Source organism: Aotus nancymaae, unplaced genomic scaffold (assembly GCF_030222135.1).
Source record: "Aotus nancymaae isolate 86718 unplaced genomic scaffold, 86718_ANA_hifiasm-v0.15.2.pri h1tg000265l, whole genome shotgun sequence".
NCBI lineage: Eukaryota > Metazoa > Chordata > Mammalia > Primates > Aotidae > Aotus > Aotus nancymaae.
Window position 1 is genome coordinate 432,681 of NW_026988680.1, and position 19,009 is coordinate 451,689.

Sequence of the window (19,009 nt, forward strand, 5' to 3'; positions counted from 1 at the left end):
TTCCTCCCCTTCCCTCCCATCCCCTTCTTTTTTCTTGACAGTCTCACTCTGCTGCCAAGGCTAATGTGCAGTGGCAAGATCACGGCTCACTGCACCCTCTGTCTCCCAGGTTCAAACGATTCTCATGCCTCAGTCTCCTGAGTTGCTGGAATTACAGGCACCTGCCACAACACTCAGCTAATTTTTGTATTTTTAGCAGAGACAGTGTTTTGCCATTTGGCCAGGCTGGTCTTAAACCCCTGGCCTCAAGTGATCCACCTTCCTCAGCCTCCCAAAATGCTGGGATTACAGGCGTGAGCCACTGTGCCCAGCCTGAAATGGGCCAGTTTTCTAAAAAGTGAGAGATTCCAGCCAACTTCAGTCATCAGAATAGGGAAGTCTCCTTTGCTTTAACCGTATAGGGAAAGTAACTCTGAAATGCCCATCTGCTTTTTGTTTTCTGTGTCCAACTATAAAACACACCACCTCCGCTCAGCTCATCAGAACACTTATTCTGTTTCATACAATGAGGTGCTGCCTGATTCTAGAATTGCTAATAAAAGCCCATTATGAGCTTTGAACTAGATTTGTTGTCATTGTGCCTTTTCACAAGGCATACTTAGAAAATTATTGTATTTGTACAGTAATTTAAAGTGGGTTGAAAGGTTTGATTTAAAAAATCACTCCCATTTCTTTTTCTAACAAATGCAATAATAAGAAATAAAATAAAGATAAAAGTAGGCCAGGCAAGGTGGTGGCTCAGGCCTGTAATCCTAGCACTTTGGGAGGCCCAAGGAGGGTGTGTCATTTGAGGTTAGGAGTTTGAGACCAGCCTGGCCAATATGGTGAAACCCTGTCTCTATTAAAAATATAAAAATTAGCTAGGAGTGGTGGTAGGTGCTTGTAATTGGGGGTATTTGAGAGGCTGAGGCAGGAGAATCACTTAATCCCAGAGGTGGCCAGGCATCATGGCTCGTGCCTGTAATCCTAGCACTTTGGGAGGCTGAGGCAGGCAGATCACCTGAGGTCAGGAGTTTGAGACCAGCCTGGTCAACATGGTGAAACCCCATCTCTACTAAAAATACAAAAATTAGCCAGGCGTGATGGTGTGCGCCTGTAGTTCCAGCTACTGGGGAGGCTGAGGCAGGAGAATTGCTTGAATGTGGGAGGCAGAGCTTACAGTGAGCTGAGATCATACCACTGCACTCCAGTCTGGGTGACAGAGCTGGACTCCATCCCAAAACAAAAAACAAAACAACAGAAAAAGAACCCGGGAGGTGGTGGTTACAGTGAGCCAAGATCTTGTCATTGCATTCCAGCCTGGGTGACAGAGTGAGACTGAGTCTCAAAAAGAAATTAATTAAAAAAATTTAAAAAATGATAAAAGCAATATGAATCTTCCATGATCATATAAAAATTATGAAAAAAGGAAATTAAATCAAAAGAACTAACAATACATGCATACAAAGAACTTTTCTGATAAGTTCTGAGGTGGTCAGTGGGCCTCCTCAGGGTTCCCCAGACAGGTGGAGGGTCCTGTGCAGTTTGTCCCTCCCACATGCTCACTGGCTGCTGCCATTAGAATGCCTCACCTGTGTCTAGAATAACCCTGAATTCAAAGTTGACAGATGACCCAACCAGTACTGTCTAACTCTCCCTTCAACTCTTTTAAATCTTTGAATCATTGTAAAAAACAAAACAAAGCAAAACCGGTAACTGATTTTAAGCCAATAAATCACCAGCCATCAATTTTCTGTGGCTCACCTCATGGCTGGGAAGATCTGGCCAGAGAACTGGGGACACTTCAAGACTTTATGTAGCTGGATCACCTTATTCCATACCAAGGACATTACTCAAAGTTCTGTCTGCAGCCTCCAGTTCCTTTTTTGGTAATGTAGGTGTCCGTCTCGCTTCTGAAAACCAGGGTTACTGGGAGGTATCACTGCATTTAGGCCCCTAGTCCTTCCTGTGGACCCTTGAACATACTGTTGTGGCAATGCAAGTGTGGACCCAGAAAACCTGAGACAGGCCTCAGTTACTGTTTGGAAAGTTGATTTTGCCAAGGTCAAAGATGCGTACCCGTGACACAGCCTCAGGAAGTCCTGATGACAGGAACCCAAGGTGGTCAGGGCACAGCTGGGTTTTATACATTTTAGGGAGACATGAGACACCAATCCGTATATGTAAGAAGCACATTGGTTTGGTCTGGAAAGCAAAGGTGGAAAGACTGAAAGCAGGAAGGGGACATTCAGAGCACAAGAGGTGACAGATGAAAGCTTGCATTCTTTTGAATTTCTGATAAACCTTTCCAAAGGAGGCAGTCAGACAGACATTAATCTCAGTGAGCAAATGGATAACTTTGAATAGAATGGGAGGCAGGTTTGCCCTCAGCAATTCCCAGCTTGAATTTTCCCTTTAGCTTAGTGATTTGGGGGGCCCAAAATATTCTCCTTTCACACAACCTTACCATAATAGAGAGCACATGTGTGTGCATGCGTCTGTGTGTTGTAATAAAAAAAGGCATTAAAACACTTTGGGGTTACCTTGAAAGGGGATCTTTTATTACAGATTTTCTTATTGTTGTTCTTACATTCTGCAAATTCATTCCCTTTAGATTCTTGTAGTTGGTAATGCACTGCCTTATGGAAGGAAAATGATTCTGTTTACTAGAAACGACATTGAATGGATCCATCTTATAGTATTATCATTAGTATTATCCATTGCTTTGTTATTAAAGCAAACATTGATTTCTGTTTTGCGGGGGTTATTGATTGAGGTTAGTGGGCAGCAAAGCTGCATGAATCAGAGATTCCTTGTCCAATACAATATAGCACTCTTTTCTGTAAAAGAAAGTGTTGAGCTTGTCTAGCTTTATAATGAGTATTTCATTTTTAATCAAATGCTTTTAAACAGTTGTATTTTTCCTATAGAGTCTATTTTTGAAGTTTGTTTTAGTGTTGAAAAATTTTTTTCTATACTGTATAGTAGTATTTGAACTTACTTTAGTTTTAGCTTTTTGGCTTATAAATATTATAATGTAATAAGCACTTGAAAATTATATTATCAATGTCAAAATGAAGAGTATTTGAAACCTATGGAAATTGTTTGGTGGAGGATCATCCAGGTCCATATTAGAAAAAGAAATTGTTGGCCAGGTGCAGTGGCTCATGCCTGTGATCCCGGCACATTTGGAGGCCAAGACGGGGCAGATCACTGTGGTCAGGAGTTCAAGACCAGCCTGGCCAACATGGGGAAACTCCATCTTCACTGAAAATACAAAAATTAGCTGGGCATAATAGTGTACGCCTATAATCCCAGCTACTCAGGAGGCTGAGGCAGGAAAATCACTTGAACCTGGGAGGCAGAGGTTGCAGTGAGCTGAGATCCACTTCAACCTGGGTAACAAAGCAAGACTGTCTCCAAGAAAATAATAAAGTTAAATTAAATTTAAAAAAAACGCATTTCTTATGAAAAACATAAAGCTACCATTTTTGCACTTTTAGTTGAACACTGCCATTTTCAAATAGATTTACTCACTTTGACTTGTGTGTGTGTGTGTTTTTTTTTTTTTTTTTTTGTCAAAAATATCTTTGGGCTTAAATATCTACGGCTTAACACTTATGAAACTCCCAATATTCAGCCATTTCATGCCTACAAAACAACAAATTCACCTCATTTAACCTATTGTGTTCTATATATTTCCTGTTTATGAGGCTATTTTTGAGGTGTTTCATTTAATACAAACTCTCTTTTATTCATTTGATTAACAATATTTTTCATTTTTCTTTTTTTGCCCAGGCTGGAGTACAGTGGCCTGATCTCAGCTCACTGCAGCCTCTGCCTCCCAGGTTCAAGTGATTTTCCTGCCTCAGCCTCCTGAGTAGCTGGGATTATAGGTGTACACTATTATGCCCAGCTAATTTTTGTATTTTCAGTGAAGATGGAGTTTCCCCATGTTGGCCAGGCTGGTCTTGAACTCCTGACCACAGTGATCTGCCCATTTTGGCCTCTCAAAGTGCTGGGATTAGAGCTGTGAGCCTCTGCACCCCACTAATTGTTCAATTCTTGTTTCTCAGCTTCCCAGGAAAGGAAGGTTTATATACTCCCCTGAACTACCCATTGTCAGGCAATTGTTTTTGTTTGTTTGGTTGGGTTTTTTTTGAGACCAAGTCTCACTCTGTCACCAGGCTGGAGTGCAATGGTGTGATCTTGGCTCACTGCAACCTCTGCCTCCCGGATTTAAGCAATTCTCCTGCCTTAGCCTCCTGGGTAGCTGGGACTACAGGCATGCACCACAACACCCAGCTACTTACTGTATTTTCAGTGGAGACAGGGTTTCACCATATTGGCCAGGATGGTCTTGACCTCTTGACCTCCTCAGCCTCCCAAAATACTGGGATTACAGGTGTGAGCCACCGTGCCCGGCTCAGGCAGTTGTTATTTAGCTCCTTTTCTTTCCTTTTTATCTTATTTTTGACAAGATGAAGTTTATTCCCCTAGATATAGTTTCCCTGCATCTCTTGTTTTCAGAGCAAATGGAGAGCTTCTCATAACTGAGGCCAGCATAACACCCTTGCTGGGTTTGAGCCTCCTTCCTGTCAGCACCACTTGGTGCTTGGACTATGAAAGAGGGCCTTGGTGCAAAGTCCAGCATGGTCTCCTCTCTATCCATCTTTCCTTACTGCTCCCTTCACTAGGGGACCTGGATGGAATGTGCCTTGACTGGTGACAGGGTTGTAGAGGGGGCAGAAAGGAAAGCTGGAGTCAGACACAGGCAGGGGAAGGGGAGCCTTCTGGAGGAAGAACCTGAGGAAGGCAGAACCCCAACAGAAGGCAGGTGGACTACAGAGAAACCGCGCTGGATTGCACTGGCCACATTCGTGTCAGCATGTTGCACCCACACACACATGCACACACTCAACACACTCAGAAAGATACATGCATGCACACACACACACACAGAAAGACATGGAGACATCCAACACTCACACAGAAACACACACTGCCAGGTGGCCCCTGAGGCTGTGGGCTTCTGCTCTCTGCAGGAGGCTCCTCGGGGAGGGAGAAGTCCATCAGCACTGAGGCAGGCCATACCTGGAAATCCTGGCTGATACCGCTTTCAGGGACACGTACCCTCACACTGTCTGGGCAGGCTTGAAGCATCATGGGTGTCCTTGGAGATCGCCCTGGATATCCTTGAAGCCCTGCTGGACCTTTTCTCTGCCTAGTTCAGCCTGCCAGTCTCCAAAAATCGCGGGACCATGGCGACGATCCCCCAGGGATGGTGACATTGTCCAACACTGAGGCACTGCCACAGATGGCCACTGCTTTGCCAAGCCACTGAGACCATTCCTCACGCAACATTGGCGGTCACTGTAACACAAGCCCTGGCTCAGCACTGGCGCTTGTGTCTTGCTGCTTGCGCATGCGCATTCGCGTGCCCGGCAGTTGGTGTTCTCATGCTGAGGCCATGCAGGTACATGGTGCAGGTGCTGCTGGGGCCCACCTCAGGAAAGGAGCCTGCCTGCCCTGAGGAGCGCAGGACCCCAACAGTCTTGACCTCAGTACTTACTTGAACCAATCATTGAATGGAAGGAGTCACACAACAGAAATTTATACTACATTATTACATTTGTATAAATTTCAAAGCAGGTAAAACTAAATTATGTACTTTAATGATACATTTTCACATACTAATACCATAATGCAAAGCAAGGAAAATATTACTGTAAATATCCTGACAGTGGTGTGTTAGAATGGGAGAAAAGGTGTTATAATTGGGTACAACCATTGGCAAAGTTCTATTTTGTAACTTGGTGGTGAATTACAAGGATGTTTGATTTATTATAATTCTATTTACTATAAATTTACATTGTGCATTTATTTTTTTATATCATTATTTGTGTTTGTATATTTTACAATAAAAGGAGGATGGGACCACAGTTGTATTAGTCCATTCTCACACTGCTATAAAGAAGTACCTGAGACTCGGTAATTTATAAAGGAAAGAGGTTTCAGTGTCTCCTAGGTTTGCAAACTGTACGGGAAACATGACTGCACAGGTCTCAGGAAACTTACAATCATGTTGGAAGGCAAAGGGGAAGCAGGCTTATTTTGCAGGGCAGGAGCAGGAGGAAGAGAAAGAACGGGAAGGTGCTATTCACTTTTAAACCACCAGATCATGTAAGAACTCACTATCACCAGGATAGCAACGGGGAAATCCACCCACATGATCCAATCACCAACCACCAGACCTTTCTTTTAACATTTCAGATTACCATTTGACATGAGATTTTGGCAGGGACACAAATCCAAACTATCAACAGTAAAATTCATTCCTATTTGCTTTAAGTGTAGAGTGTTACTGCAATATGAACTAGACTTACTAACTTCTTATCAGCATAGTAGTTCATACTCACTGCTCAGGGAGGAAATGACCTTATTGAGGGGAAAATATATAAAGTTTGTTTTGGCTGAAGAAGAGTCAACCTTCTTCCTTAGCAGAATGCATAAAATACTAGTATTCCATTTATGGTAATAGGTGGCATCAAGATAGTCAAACATTTTTTTCCCCATGAATAGTGGTCACTTTTGCACTGAAACTAAAGCTGTAAAATAGGTCTTTGTTTAACATAAAGCTAACATGACTAGTCACTTTAATACCTTATATTCCTTGTAGTATTACTATATTCCAATTAATATATAATTCTCTCAGACATAAATCAAGACAATTGTGATATTCTTATTTACTTAGCCATTTAGTATATAGAATAAATTATAACTATATCATATTCATGTATGAATGACATGGTTGAAAATGCTTTTCACTTTTAGGTAGTATTGAATAACAAACACTAATTTACTAATAAATATCAAACAGCAACTCTGTTATAGTTTATGCTGCTGGGAACTAGGAATATAAATATTAAAATGATGTGCTTTCTGTCCTTAATTTGATTAAAATATTTGTTTCTTATGAGTTAGACTTCTGAAATTTAGTAGTTTAGGTGTAGTTCACTCAACTGTCTCAACTTAATTAAAAGAGGTATATATATATACACACACACACACACACACACACACTTTCAAATATAATTTAAATGAACTATGTGATTTTTTTTGCTACACTTACCTGGATTATATATTTCTTACTCAGTTATAGATGTCTTAAATGATGAGGTTTCTTCATTTACGTTAGTAAACGCAACAATTGTTCTTGTCGAATTCTAGTTATTTACTAGAATAATGTTATTGGAAATGTTCATGGATTTGAGAACATTTAGAAAAGTTGGCTGGAAGTAGGAGAGAAGGAGAGGATACATCCAGTTTTGGACCCATGGCCTTTCAGTGGCTGTGTGAAAGGCACTGCTTCAAAGCTGAACCCATGGTCTTCTCCAAATTGAGTAATAATTTAAACATACAGGACTGACTAAAACTCATCAAAAAGGGATTAATTAAGGATTTATTCCTTGGATCAGATTGTTCCACATGTGAGTGATAAATGATGGTATAGGTACATAAATTATGATTAAAGATATAAATGATATTATTCAGGAAGGATGTTTTGAAAGATAAGAGTCAAGTGCCTAAATGATATATCTGAAGACACTAATATTTAGGGAAATGGCAGTGGACAAGAAGTCTACCAAGAAAATGAGAGTGAGTGGTGTCATTACACCAAGGAAACCATGTTCAGAAGGGAGTGGTTAGTTAGCAATATCAAATCCTACAAGTAAAATAAAGTAAGAATACCCATGAGAATTTGGAAACAAGGCATTCATTGATGACCTTGACAAGAACAGTTTTGAGAACTCCTGGCAGTGTTTTTCAGATTGCAACAGGTTGAAGAATGCATCATAAGTGTAGGAAGAATAGAACAATGACTCTAAGCCACTTTTTCAAGATGTTTGTCTATGCTAGAGGTAGATAAGATGATACTAAAAGAGTGACTTGAGGAAAAGAGTGTTGTTTTGCTTTTGTGATTGGAAAGACACAAGTGTATTTACACAATATTCCTAAAAAAGCTAGTAAACATATAATAATCTGAAAAAAGTGGAAGAATGATGGGTAAGAAAGGAAGAAGGAGAATCCAAAGCACAGATAGAAGGATTGGCCTCATATTGAAGGAATAATACCTCTACATTTATGATTGGATGCAGTGGACCTTATCTCCATTTGTTTGTAGTGCTTGGATGATAATTTCCATTTCTTTGTGAAGAGATAATGATCTGAGAGTCAGAAGGTGACTAGCATAGAGAGAAATGGTCGTGAAAATCCTTTCTTCCAATAATGGAAAAGAGAGCTAGAGAAATAAGAATGAATTGATCCAATCTTGAAATGTTTGCAGGAATGTGTGATGTAAAAGTAAAATTAAGCAAGGAATTTACAGCAAGAGGAGGGGCTAAAGTGGTGGGGCAGGGAATCTAGATCAGTCAGAAGTTGAATAGATTATGGCTGATAGCCATAATAGACAAACAAATTGGAGGATTGAGGGATTAAAGGTCTTGGTCAGTTTGGAGAATTACAATGACAATAAAACCTGGACAGTTAAGAAGTTGTTGCCAGCGAGTGGAATTTAAGATTTTAGAGGAAGATCATCTCTAGGTGATAAGAAGCTTCAAGTTTATACATGGCAACTGATCCTAAGAATAGAAGATTAGCAGATCTATCATATTGGCCTGTACATTCCTCAACCTACCATCTTTGTCTCTATGCATTTGTTGATCCCATTTTTCTTCACTTATAACATCTGATCATTATCTGGATAATCAAAGTAAATATACCCAAAGTTCATAAGGCAACAGAAAATCTACTTCATTCAAGACTTGTCTCAATATGTCAGCCCACTGGGGTTATTTCCTACCATAATGCATGCTGTTAAATGTGTTTCTTCCTTGCTGGTCACATGAGTTACCATGGTATGCTGCAAAAGCTACATTTCCCACTATCCTGCTGTTTGTGCCACTGTACCCTTGTTTATGCTTGTGCCTGTCTTGGAAGCCTCTCATGTTTTCCTCCTCTATCTAACTCAATTATGTTTCTGAGTTAGGTGCTCTCTCTTTTGTTCTTATCACTCCCTATGTATACACCTATTTCAGCACTTAGCCCATTATGTTCACATTAAACTTTTCATATTTTACTTTTTACAAGCCTCTACACTTCTTAAAACTGATTTTTTATTTTATTTATCTCAGTGTCAAACAGTATGCCTGGTATAGATCAGATATTCAATATGTCCTTCTGGAGGTAAACTAAAGTAAAATCTTGTTTATTCATTTAATGGCTATGTGGCCCAGACAAGTTATAGCTACTCTTCCCTCTGTCTTCATCTCAAATGTTGGGGAAAACATCTCACAGAGTTATTGAGGAGTTAGGTGAGACACTTAATGAGAGGAAGTACCCAATATAATGTCTGGCAGATAGAAGACTGAAATGAATACTTGCCAGCTTAATTTTCATCCAATTTGTGCCATCCTTGTATTTTTTAATTGATAAGGAATGTATGCATTGCTATTTGATGTGGGTTTTTTTTCATAAGAATGGCTTACTGACTCAACTAGATGTTAAAGTATCTGGAGGGTAAGGATTACATATTGTATTGGCTTATATATCTCAATATCTCACATTATCTAGCATATATTATGAATATGGATAAGTATCTACTCAGCAGATGAATATTAAACATTGTCAATCAAATGAACTACATTCATAGTTTCTGTTTGATGTCACAGCTCTGAAACAAATAAGGAAGGATGATTAATATTTTATTCCTTGAAGAAGGGCAGAGTTTTATATAAATATATGTATATTCAGTGACACAATTCAACCACAACCAACCACTAACTGAATGGGGACTGAAAGCACTAATTAAAATTTCTATACCATAAACAAAATGCTTTTTGACTGCAGTTAAACTGCATACAGTTTGGCTGGTACAGGAAAATTCTGATCTGGGCTACTTACTACATAAGCAGACAAGAGAAGCCACATAAATGATATCCTATCTGCAGATGCAGATATAATGCTTGATTCATTAAACCTCTCTTCTCTTTGTTCATAAGAATGACCCAGCATCATGCAGGCATAACATTCAGCTGCACATTGTATTGAAAATTGAAACGGACAAAAGCCTTGAAATTGATGACCTATCCCAATTAGTGTCACTTTCTCACATAAATATATATGATTTTCATTAAAAAGTATATTCTCAATTTACTTAGTGATTTCTTAATGATGATAGCAAAGTCTATTTCCTAAACTGTATGGTAGAAAGATTTATAAACATCCTATTATATGGAAAGAAATTGAAGCAAAAGGATCATCACAGAATAACTTAATAGTGAGTGCAGAGAAATATACCTGTTCCTCAGATCTAGCCATTCAGAAAGAAGCCAGGCACAACCCTCACTCATCAAGTCCACTCAATTCTGACAATTTAACACAGTACTAATCAGAAAGTTTTGAATAATATGTATGTCACAACCCCAGAATGGAGAACTGATTTGACTTGTCTATTTGTTTGTACATACTTTGAATTTTGTAAAATGACAAAATACAACTTGAAAATAAAACATTTGATTGCATGTATTCATATGTACTCTTTATGTCTTTTTATAAACCTTCATCTATATTTTAGGCAATTTTTCTTGGATTTCTAACAAATACTGAGATCAGTTTGCCTCTCCATTTACCCTTTTATAATGTTCGTGACACAGTCCTGCATAATTTGACACCTTGGAACTTTAAACAGACTCAGAATCTTTTAGACCTTCTAGCCATCATCAATTCACATAGCGTGCAGTAAATCTAGCTCAAAATAAACAACACAGATGGAATGGAAGCTTATAGTACAATAGCAGCATCCACAGATTGACAGAGCTAGTTAGGCTGCCAGATGCACAGAATGTTCTTCTATCTACTTGTTCTTTGTAACTGGACTTGATGGAGTACATTAGTGTCAAACTCCTTGCTGCTTTCCACATGCACATGCACAGAAACTCACCCTCATAAACACCCACATTCCGGTACTCTATGTGAATGGCACCATCTGCTCATGGCTTTACATGTGCTACCTAACAAACTATCCTACTGTGCTTGGTCTCACCAACTGCTTCCCCTGGAAACAGGTGACAACACTTTTTATCTTGTTCCCCCTTGGCATTATAAAATAAGGCTCTTCACAACTCCATAAGCATGTATTTTACCTGCATTTTTTAAAATTTCTGTTCTCCATTTTATTTACTGATTTCCTAGAGAATGGCAATAACGATTTTTATATCTTTCCCAAATTGAGATTTTCCTATGGAACTTCATATACTATGATTGTTTCTTCTAAGTTTTACATCAAAGCCATATATATATAAAAGCAGTGGGTCCTGGGATCATTTTCCTCTTTACATACTATTTTGTAGAGTACTACATACCTATTTGCAAAATGGGGGCGTAAAAAATGTGAGAATGCAATAGATGCAAAAGCCTTCATTCCTTTGCACTATTTTTTTCTATATAATTTTATTGGAAATAATGACCATGCTGGAACTGTTGAGATGGAGGTTGATGGTGATGGTTGGTGGGGGGCGTTGTATAAACATGAAATACTTTTATATGCATGTGTCTTGCCTGTAGGAGAAAGCCCATGTGTTATTCTTTTCCCAAATGCAGAATTTTTGCCTTGACCTCTTTGCCATCTCATGTGAGATCTAAATGTGTAGAAAGATATTAAAAGGATAATCCCTTTTTAACTGGCAAAATTAGATTGTAATATCTTTTCAAAGCAATACATTCACTTGAACTAGGAGTATGAAATGTCATAAGGAGGATAGATGGAATGAAATTATTGAAAGATAACCCAGGTTTGGGCTGTCCCAAATATCCCTTCCTGACCCTTTTCCACATCTTGCACCTGTCTTTATGACAATCTCTCCAGCAGGTCTACAGAAATTTTATTTACCTTCTGGTAACTAGGTAACATAATCTCCTGGAGGCTAGCTAATTGCAGCCCATCATAATGTCCACATACGGTAAGTGATAAAGTTTTCATTTCTTTCAAATTATTATGGATCAATGGAGAGGGTATTGATTTGATTCATTAACAGATTTCCAGTCTGTTCCAAGATTAATGATTACATGTATGTCACTTACATCCTTAACAAGTTATACTGTATAATCTGTTTTAACTGCTTTGTACATTGTGTATCTTTCTCAGCTGAAAGGTGTATTACCACTTCATGATTTAACAAATCTTTCTCCTCCTCTTCCTAAAACAATGAAGCTGATCTGATGGAACATATGAAAGCAGGACAAAAATGAACTGCAAAAGCTTTCTGCAGAATCTTCCAAGAACCATAGCAGTTTATTTTAGTCAGATAAATACTAGGCAATTCATCCATATTTGAAATATTCATAAGTATGGAGCAGAGGGTTGATCCTTCCTCTTGGTATTTTACACCACCTTCCTTATGTAGGAGGCACTTTATTTTTTAATCTTGATCTTTTGAATATACATATAATGAAATTCTTCTTAGAAAAGCAGGAGCAATATACATGTATCTTAATCACTGTGATTCTTACAACAGAAACCAGATAAATCTTAACTGCTCTGTAACCAAACAAATAATATAATTAAAAATACAATAACCATGTGATACTGTTTACAATGACAGTAAGTCAAACTCAGTAGGTATGCTTTTTATATCTATAATGGATAGGCAGGAGGAGAGAGAGAGAGACTCATTGTCTGGATTCTCTAGCAAGGACTCCATCTACCAATTTGAAGATGACACATTAATTTTGACAAGACAGAAGACATTTATGTATTCTAGTACCTCTATTTTCTTTTTTCCTCTTACTACTGCCACCAAGCCTACTTGCCTCCATACATTTAGGCAAATAAAGTTTTTACTGTATTCTGAACTAGAATTATTGAACCTAGGGACTGTCTATACATGCTTTCTTTGATGAAAAAGCATTTCTTCTTGTTCATAGTACTATAGATTCTATAGCAGAAATTACATTTTAAAGAATGTAATTGCTTTTACTATCCCCTTGTATTTTGAATAAGCAAAACACCAGACTCTGGAAACTCCAAGATTCTGACAGGGACTCAGAAGCCAAACAAATTATCAGGAGATAATTCAGTTATACAATCCATTAAATAAAACAATAGAGCCTGCAGCTGAGCTATTAAAAAGAGTAGAGCAATTTTTATTTCAATAGCTACATTTCATTTCCTCTTCTGAGTGACTGCTAACAAATGGCCACTGAAAGGACTGGATAAAAAGCAGGCATCAGATGCAGGATCCATGAGTTAAACAACATTATTAGACAGAATTTCATAAAATCTAGTTGCTTTTTTGCTACTAGAAATCATGTCCTTTTGTCAACTTGTGGTCACTTCAGCACTTCTGCTGATATAATTTGCTCCAGCTGCAGAGAATAGCTGGCCTGCAAATCAAGAACCAGAATGAGGACAGGAAGGAATAACTCAATGGCTTGGATAATGTGCAAATCACTACACTTCTTCCTATCAGTCTACTAGTTTTTTCAGAATATTTGGAAGAGGAAAGATTTATCTTTAGCAAAACAGCCAATCAGCCTCCTTCTGAAGAACTGGTTTTTTTGATTATCTTCTCCTGAAGCCTAACCCTCCCTGCAGTAATGCTTTATAATCATGACATTATGTAATTTTTTAAACTTCTATTTCCCACCATAGAGTAGCAATTCAAACACCTAATATTAAATAGCTACTGCTTTTGTTAACTGCTCCCTAAAAAACATCCCTTAGATTTAAAAATACTCCTGAGCATTCCTGTTGTTTATTCTTGCATTTCAAATGCATCTATGTGGCCTGGAATGTACACATTTACAAAATAATACATATCACTCTGTCAAGAAATGGCTTTATAGCCTCAGTTATGGAGGCAATATGGTTCCAATCAAATATGAAATATAATACTACCTATTGATTTAAGCATAAGTTAAAATGGTAGAGGCTTAACTAGTCATTCAGCATTGAACTTAACCCTGATTAGAAACTCTACTGATTTACATTGAAATCAATTAGAACTGGATCCCAACCATTTAAAATTCAGCCATAATTGAATACTCAATAATCACTTCATATATAAGGCAGGTGAGCTGATAGTCTCTTCTCTTGACATGGCAATTTTCCAGGGCCAGGTGCAATCATAGCTTCAACCTCATTATGTAACCTGTCACCTTCTAAAATTCATTGCTGCACTAAGTACCAAACCCAAATCTATGGTTGGAATATTTCCCTTCTCTTTTCTGTGTAAATTCACCTGGAAAATTTTGTGATTATACAGCATGTTTTTAGATACCATTGTTTTAGAAAAAGACAAAGGTAATGAATGTGCCACATACTTGTAGCACCAACTTCATTTACCTTTTCACAGAATTGTGCAGTGAGATGGAGATTACTCCCATACCCCTTTCTGTTCCTCTTTTGTTACATGTTGCTGAACTGAATTTGCCAAAACTCATAATTCTGTTAACTCCTTAGATCAGAATGGAAGTTATAACATTTTATGAAATGTATGTGGGTAATTTTTACCCATCCAAAAGTCTTTAGAAGTTTGCTTCTGCTAGATGTAGACTAGTGAACCTCATGGGCTGTAGCCTAGAGAAACAAGTTTTAATTTCTGAATGGCAGGACAGCTGATCTTTCACATGTTTTATACATATAATATACACACTTTTATTATTGCTCATTTGTTGGTGGGTGGCAAAATTGTGGTTTATTTAAAATAGAATCTAATTTATGTGATATTGACTAAAAAATCTACAATGTTTAATTGTTATATCAAGCAACTGTCTTTGTTCAAATAAATGAGAAACAACTTGAATGACTTGCAAGAGGTTTTTACCTCTCTGAGAAAGAAAAACATCATGGTACAAAATAAGTGGGTTTTGAAAGCTGAATTTTAACATCTCTGATCACACTTTTCTAATTCTGCCCATAACTGGTCTCATTAGAGGTAAGGCTAAATACAAAAAGTAGGTGAAAGTTGAGAGACTTAAAACTGGTGAAGTCACCCTTGAATGGGAATGAGTTATTTTATGGGTCTATATTCATATCTCAGAATAAGCCATTCTTTTATCATCATTAAGTCAAAAATAGTTGTAGCAGTGAACAAAATGTGTGGGGCATGTTTAAAATGACAGTACACACAGACATGCTTTAAGGTTACCAAACTGCTATTGGATACAGCTAATGTGCAGCATCAGCTAAGATTCCTGATTAGTATTATGACTGCTTAAAAGAAAAATGTACCAGACTAAACAAAGAAAGAAAAACAAAATAAAAAATAAAATCTAGCTAAGCCATCTTTTCACTTTTATTTCATCAGAGAGAAACATTTAACACATTTATTTTGATAAGCAGTCAGAAAGTGCTAATTAAGTTCTTGTCAATAAAACCTCTGCCTTCTCACCATGGCTCATAAATTTCAACATTTAGAATATGCTAACACAGCTTAGTAACTTCATCATTTTGACATAAAACATCACAATATTAGTACAAAGTGTTTAGATCAAATTGCTTTTATGGCCTCTAAAGAGAGACCTTTGTGTCAACATCTCTTGTCAAGAGAAACATAATTCCCTGTGTCAGATTATCACTCTACTTTATATCTAAATCCAGAGCATAGCTAGTGTGGGAGCTTAATAAGTGGTTAAAAATCTGTTTCTGAAGTACTGTTTCCACTAAAGAATATTTTAAGAAAGGTCCTACCCTGCAATTATTTTTACATTTTTTTCTAGGATGAGAAAATAATAAACATGGACAGTTAACCCCTAGACAAAGTTTTAGCATCCAACTTACCTGACAAGATTTTCCTTGTCTCCAGGTCCACTGCAAAGTTGCATAACAGTTCTTCAATCTTCAGCCTTGGGCTTCTTTTGCAACACAGACTGCCTTTGTCTTCTCTCTCTAGGAACTCTTTCTAGCCATACAAGGGATAATAAAATGAAACATAACAATTCAAAATCAGGATATACAGGAACAATTTTAAGCAAAAATATTTCTCAAACTTAACACTGTGTAAAGTGCTTAATTTATTCCAACCTCATGTTTTTCTTCCTCAAGAGAGAAGCTGTGTTTTCCTCTGCTGGTTCTCTGAAGAAAAAATATACATATATCTAATGTTTATTCAATGATAAAAATAAATTTCCGCTGTTCAACATTCTTGCTTAAGTTAGGTCCTTGAAAACTTAGCTATTTCTAATTAATACTATATAGGACCACTGTATTTTGTTACCATTTATGCAACACAAATTAAAAAGTAACAAATTCGATATACTTTACAGCACTTTACTTGTAAATCACCATGTAACTGATTGAAGAATTATACAAAATTATTTGAAAGGATTTTCTCAACATTTCTTAATTATCTATAATTATGATTTACTCAAAGCATTTAAGGTTTCATAACTTATCACAAATGACTTCTACAGCTGAAATGCTAAACCTGGGATCAACTACACACATCGTTTGCCCACATGTATGCATTTGCATTCATGTTTATGTAAACAAATAATTTCTAAGCTACCAAAAAGAGCAGAATGAAGAGGTCTCACATATCCTAATTCCTAATTAATGTAAAACCAATTAAAATGTCTTATGAAAGATCATTTTAAACTAATTCATCTAAAATTCTCATCCTATATTTCAGAATACATTTACCATTCCAAAGATCGAATAGAAATGTTTCAAAGAACTCTAACTGCATGGGTATTTGCTGCCAATATGTTAGAAACTTCTGCCAATCACAGCACAGTCTCTGTATAGATTTTGTAATTCTCATTTGCAGACCACTGTTCCATAGAGAGTGGAAGAGAAAGCAGGCCCTGCTCCCAAAAATTACTCAGACAGCTGAGATTAAGGAACATTCCCAAGCTAGAGCAGGTAATAAATAATTCTAAACAGAATTCCATTATACTCTAAATATATTCATTTTTTCTTACATTACTGATATTTCACTTCTTTATGATACCAAGCCCACTGTCATTTCATGCCACAGCTAACTCATACCATGTAATCTGTCCTGAGACAACCGAGAGTCAAGTAAATTATTCATTTCTAAAGAGTAAATTTATGAATTATTGATGTGTCTCTTTTTATATTGGAAATCAGTGTGTTTTAATTATATTACCAACATAATTAGGAAGAAAAGTGGAGAGGATATTGAGAAAAGGCCTTTAAATGCAGACCCTACATCTCCAATTCTTACCTCAAAAGAACGATACTGAGACTTGCTCCTCCAAATGTCAATCTTGACCCATAACCACTGGCATCTCTTGAGTGGCTACAAGAAATACAGAATCTCAGGCTCACTCCCACACATGAATTACAATCTCTTTTAACAAGAATCCTAAGTAGACGAAACACACATAAGTTTAAGGACATCAATGTAGCCCCTCAAGGGGTCCTGTGGATGGGACAGCTAGGGTCCCTCCAGCCCTAGATGTGCCACAGGACCAAGGGCTTTTGAAGGAAATTGATTGCAGGTGTGTTGAGCCTGTCTTGTTTCTCAAGGAGTGACCCACCTCGGGATGGGCAGGTGATTATGACACCTGCAGGTGGGAGACAGACCCCATTACACTGAGGCTTTAGAAAGCACCAGGCAAACAAAGAACGTGGGGCGCCACAGCCCCTAAACTGAGCCAAACGCAGATCGCAGCTGAAGGTAAGCAAACTACAGAGAAATGGCACTGGAGTGCACTGGCCACACTCGTGTCAGCATGACACACCCACAAACACAGGCTCACACTCATCAACACACTCAGAAAGATACACGCATATACACGCTCACACACACAAAGACACACAGAGACATCCACCACTTGCACGGAAACACACCGCCAGGCAGCTCCTGAGGCTGCGGTGTACTGCTCTCTGCCGGGAAGCCTCTCGGGGACAGAGCAGCCCCGCCGCTGGCAGGCAGGCCGTACCTGGAAATCTCAGCCAGGAGGACTTTGAGCGAGGGGTAACTTCACACTATCTGGGCAGGCCTGAGGCATTGTGGGGATTCTTGTGGATCACCGTGGACATCCTTGAAGCCCCTTGCGACCTTTTCTCACCCGGGTTCGGGCTGCCGGATTCCTAAAATCGCAGGATGTGGTGATGATCCCGCGGAGAGGGAGGGCCGTTGCCAAACGCCGAGGCACTGCCACAGAGTGCCCCTGCTTTGCTAAGCAGCTGAGACCGTTCCCCAGGCAACGGTGGCTGTCACTGTGACGTGAGCCCCGGCTCAGCGCTGGCGCTTGTGACAGGCTGCTTGCGCATGCGCTTTCGCGTGCCCAAGCAATGTTGGTGCTGTCCAGCTGCTGCCAGACAGGTACACGTTGGAGTGGGTGGCAGGGGCGGTGCCAGGAAGGAGGCTGCGTGCCACCGCACCAGAGACACAGGCCTGGGAATTGAGATTTTCTCCTCTGCTAGTAGCATCTCCTGGGAAAACCAATAATGATCCTCCCTGCCGCCTCAACATCCACATCCGTGAAAAAGGCGCTGGGGAGGGTGATATTTTCACAAAGCCACAGTCCATATACCCCCTACAAAGCTCTGAACTTGTGCACTGGCGGGCCAGGCAGCGGATTTCTCCCCAAAGTGTCTGAAATGCTCTCTGAATGGAGGGAAAAGAGGGGAGCGGCACAATGGACAGCGTCTGGATCTCAGGCCAGTTCCCACAGCAGCTTAGGAAAGCAGGCGGCTCCCTGGGCTGGAGAAGGCTCGATGCCCAGTAAAGACCTCGGCAGCAGCTGCGGGAGAGAACCCAGCTGATCAGCGAGAAGTCGGGTTAGGACCACACAAGTCCGAATAGGACACGGAAGAGGTGCACTTTACAGCGCCATGCCCTCCTCACTGCCCAACCTGGACCTGCCCCTCCTGTCCCTCTCCAGACTCAATTCCCATGGCAAGGAAGTGCAGGCAATCGGTAGCCAATATCGCTGTGGAAGCGGTGAGGTCCACACTGCCCTGGCAAACCCTCCTGTGTTGACCGCCTCCTCGTAT

At 39.1% G+C, this 19,009-nt stretch overlaps 1 long non-coding RNA gene across 1 annotated transcript; it reads right to left on the minus strand.

Annotated features, from left to right (window-relative positions):
- Positions 1-12,299: 12,299 nt before the first annotated feature.
- LOC135273110 (uncharacterized) lies at positions 12,300-18,834 on the minus strand. The gene is made up of 5 exons (XR_010340972.1): positions 17,950-18,834; positions 17,229-17,303; positions 16,064-16,114; positions 15,821-15,941; positions 12,300-13,422 (listed from the first exon to the last, which is right to left on the minus strand). It is a non-coding gene; the product is annotated as an uncharacterized LOC135273110 (long non-coding RNA).
- Positions 18,835-19,009: the final 175 nt, after the last annotated feature.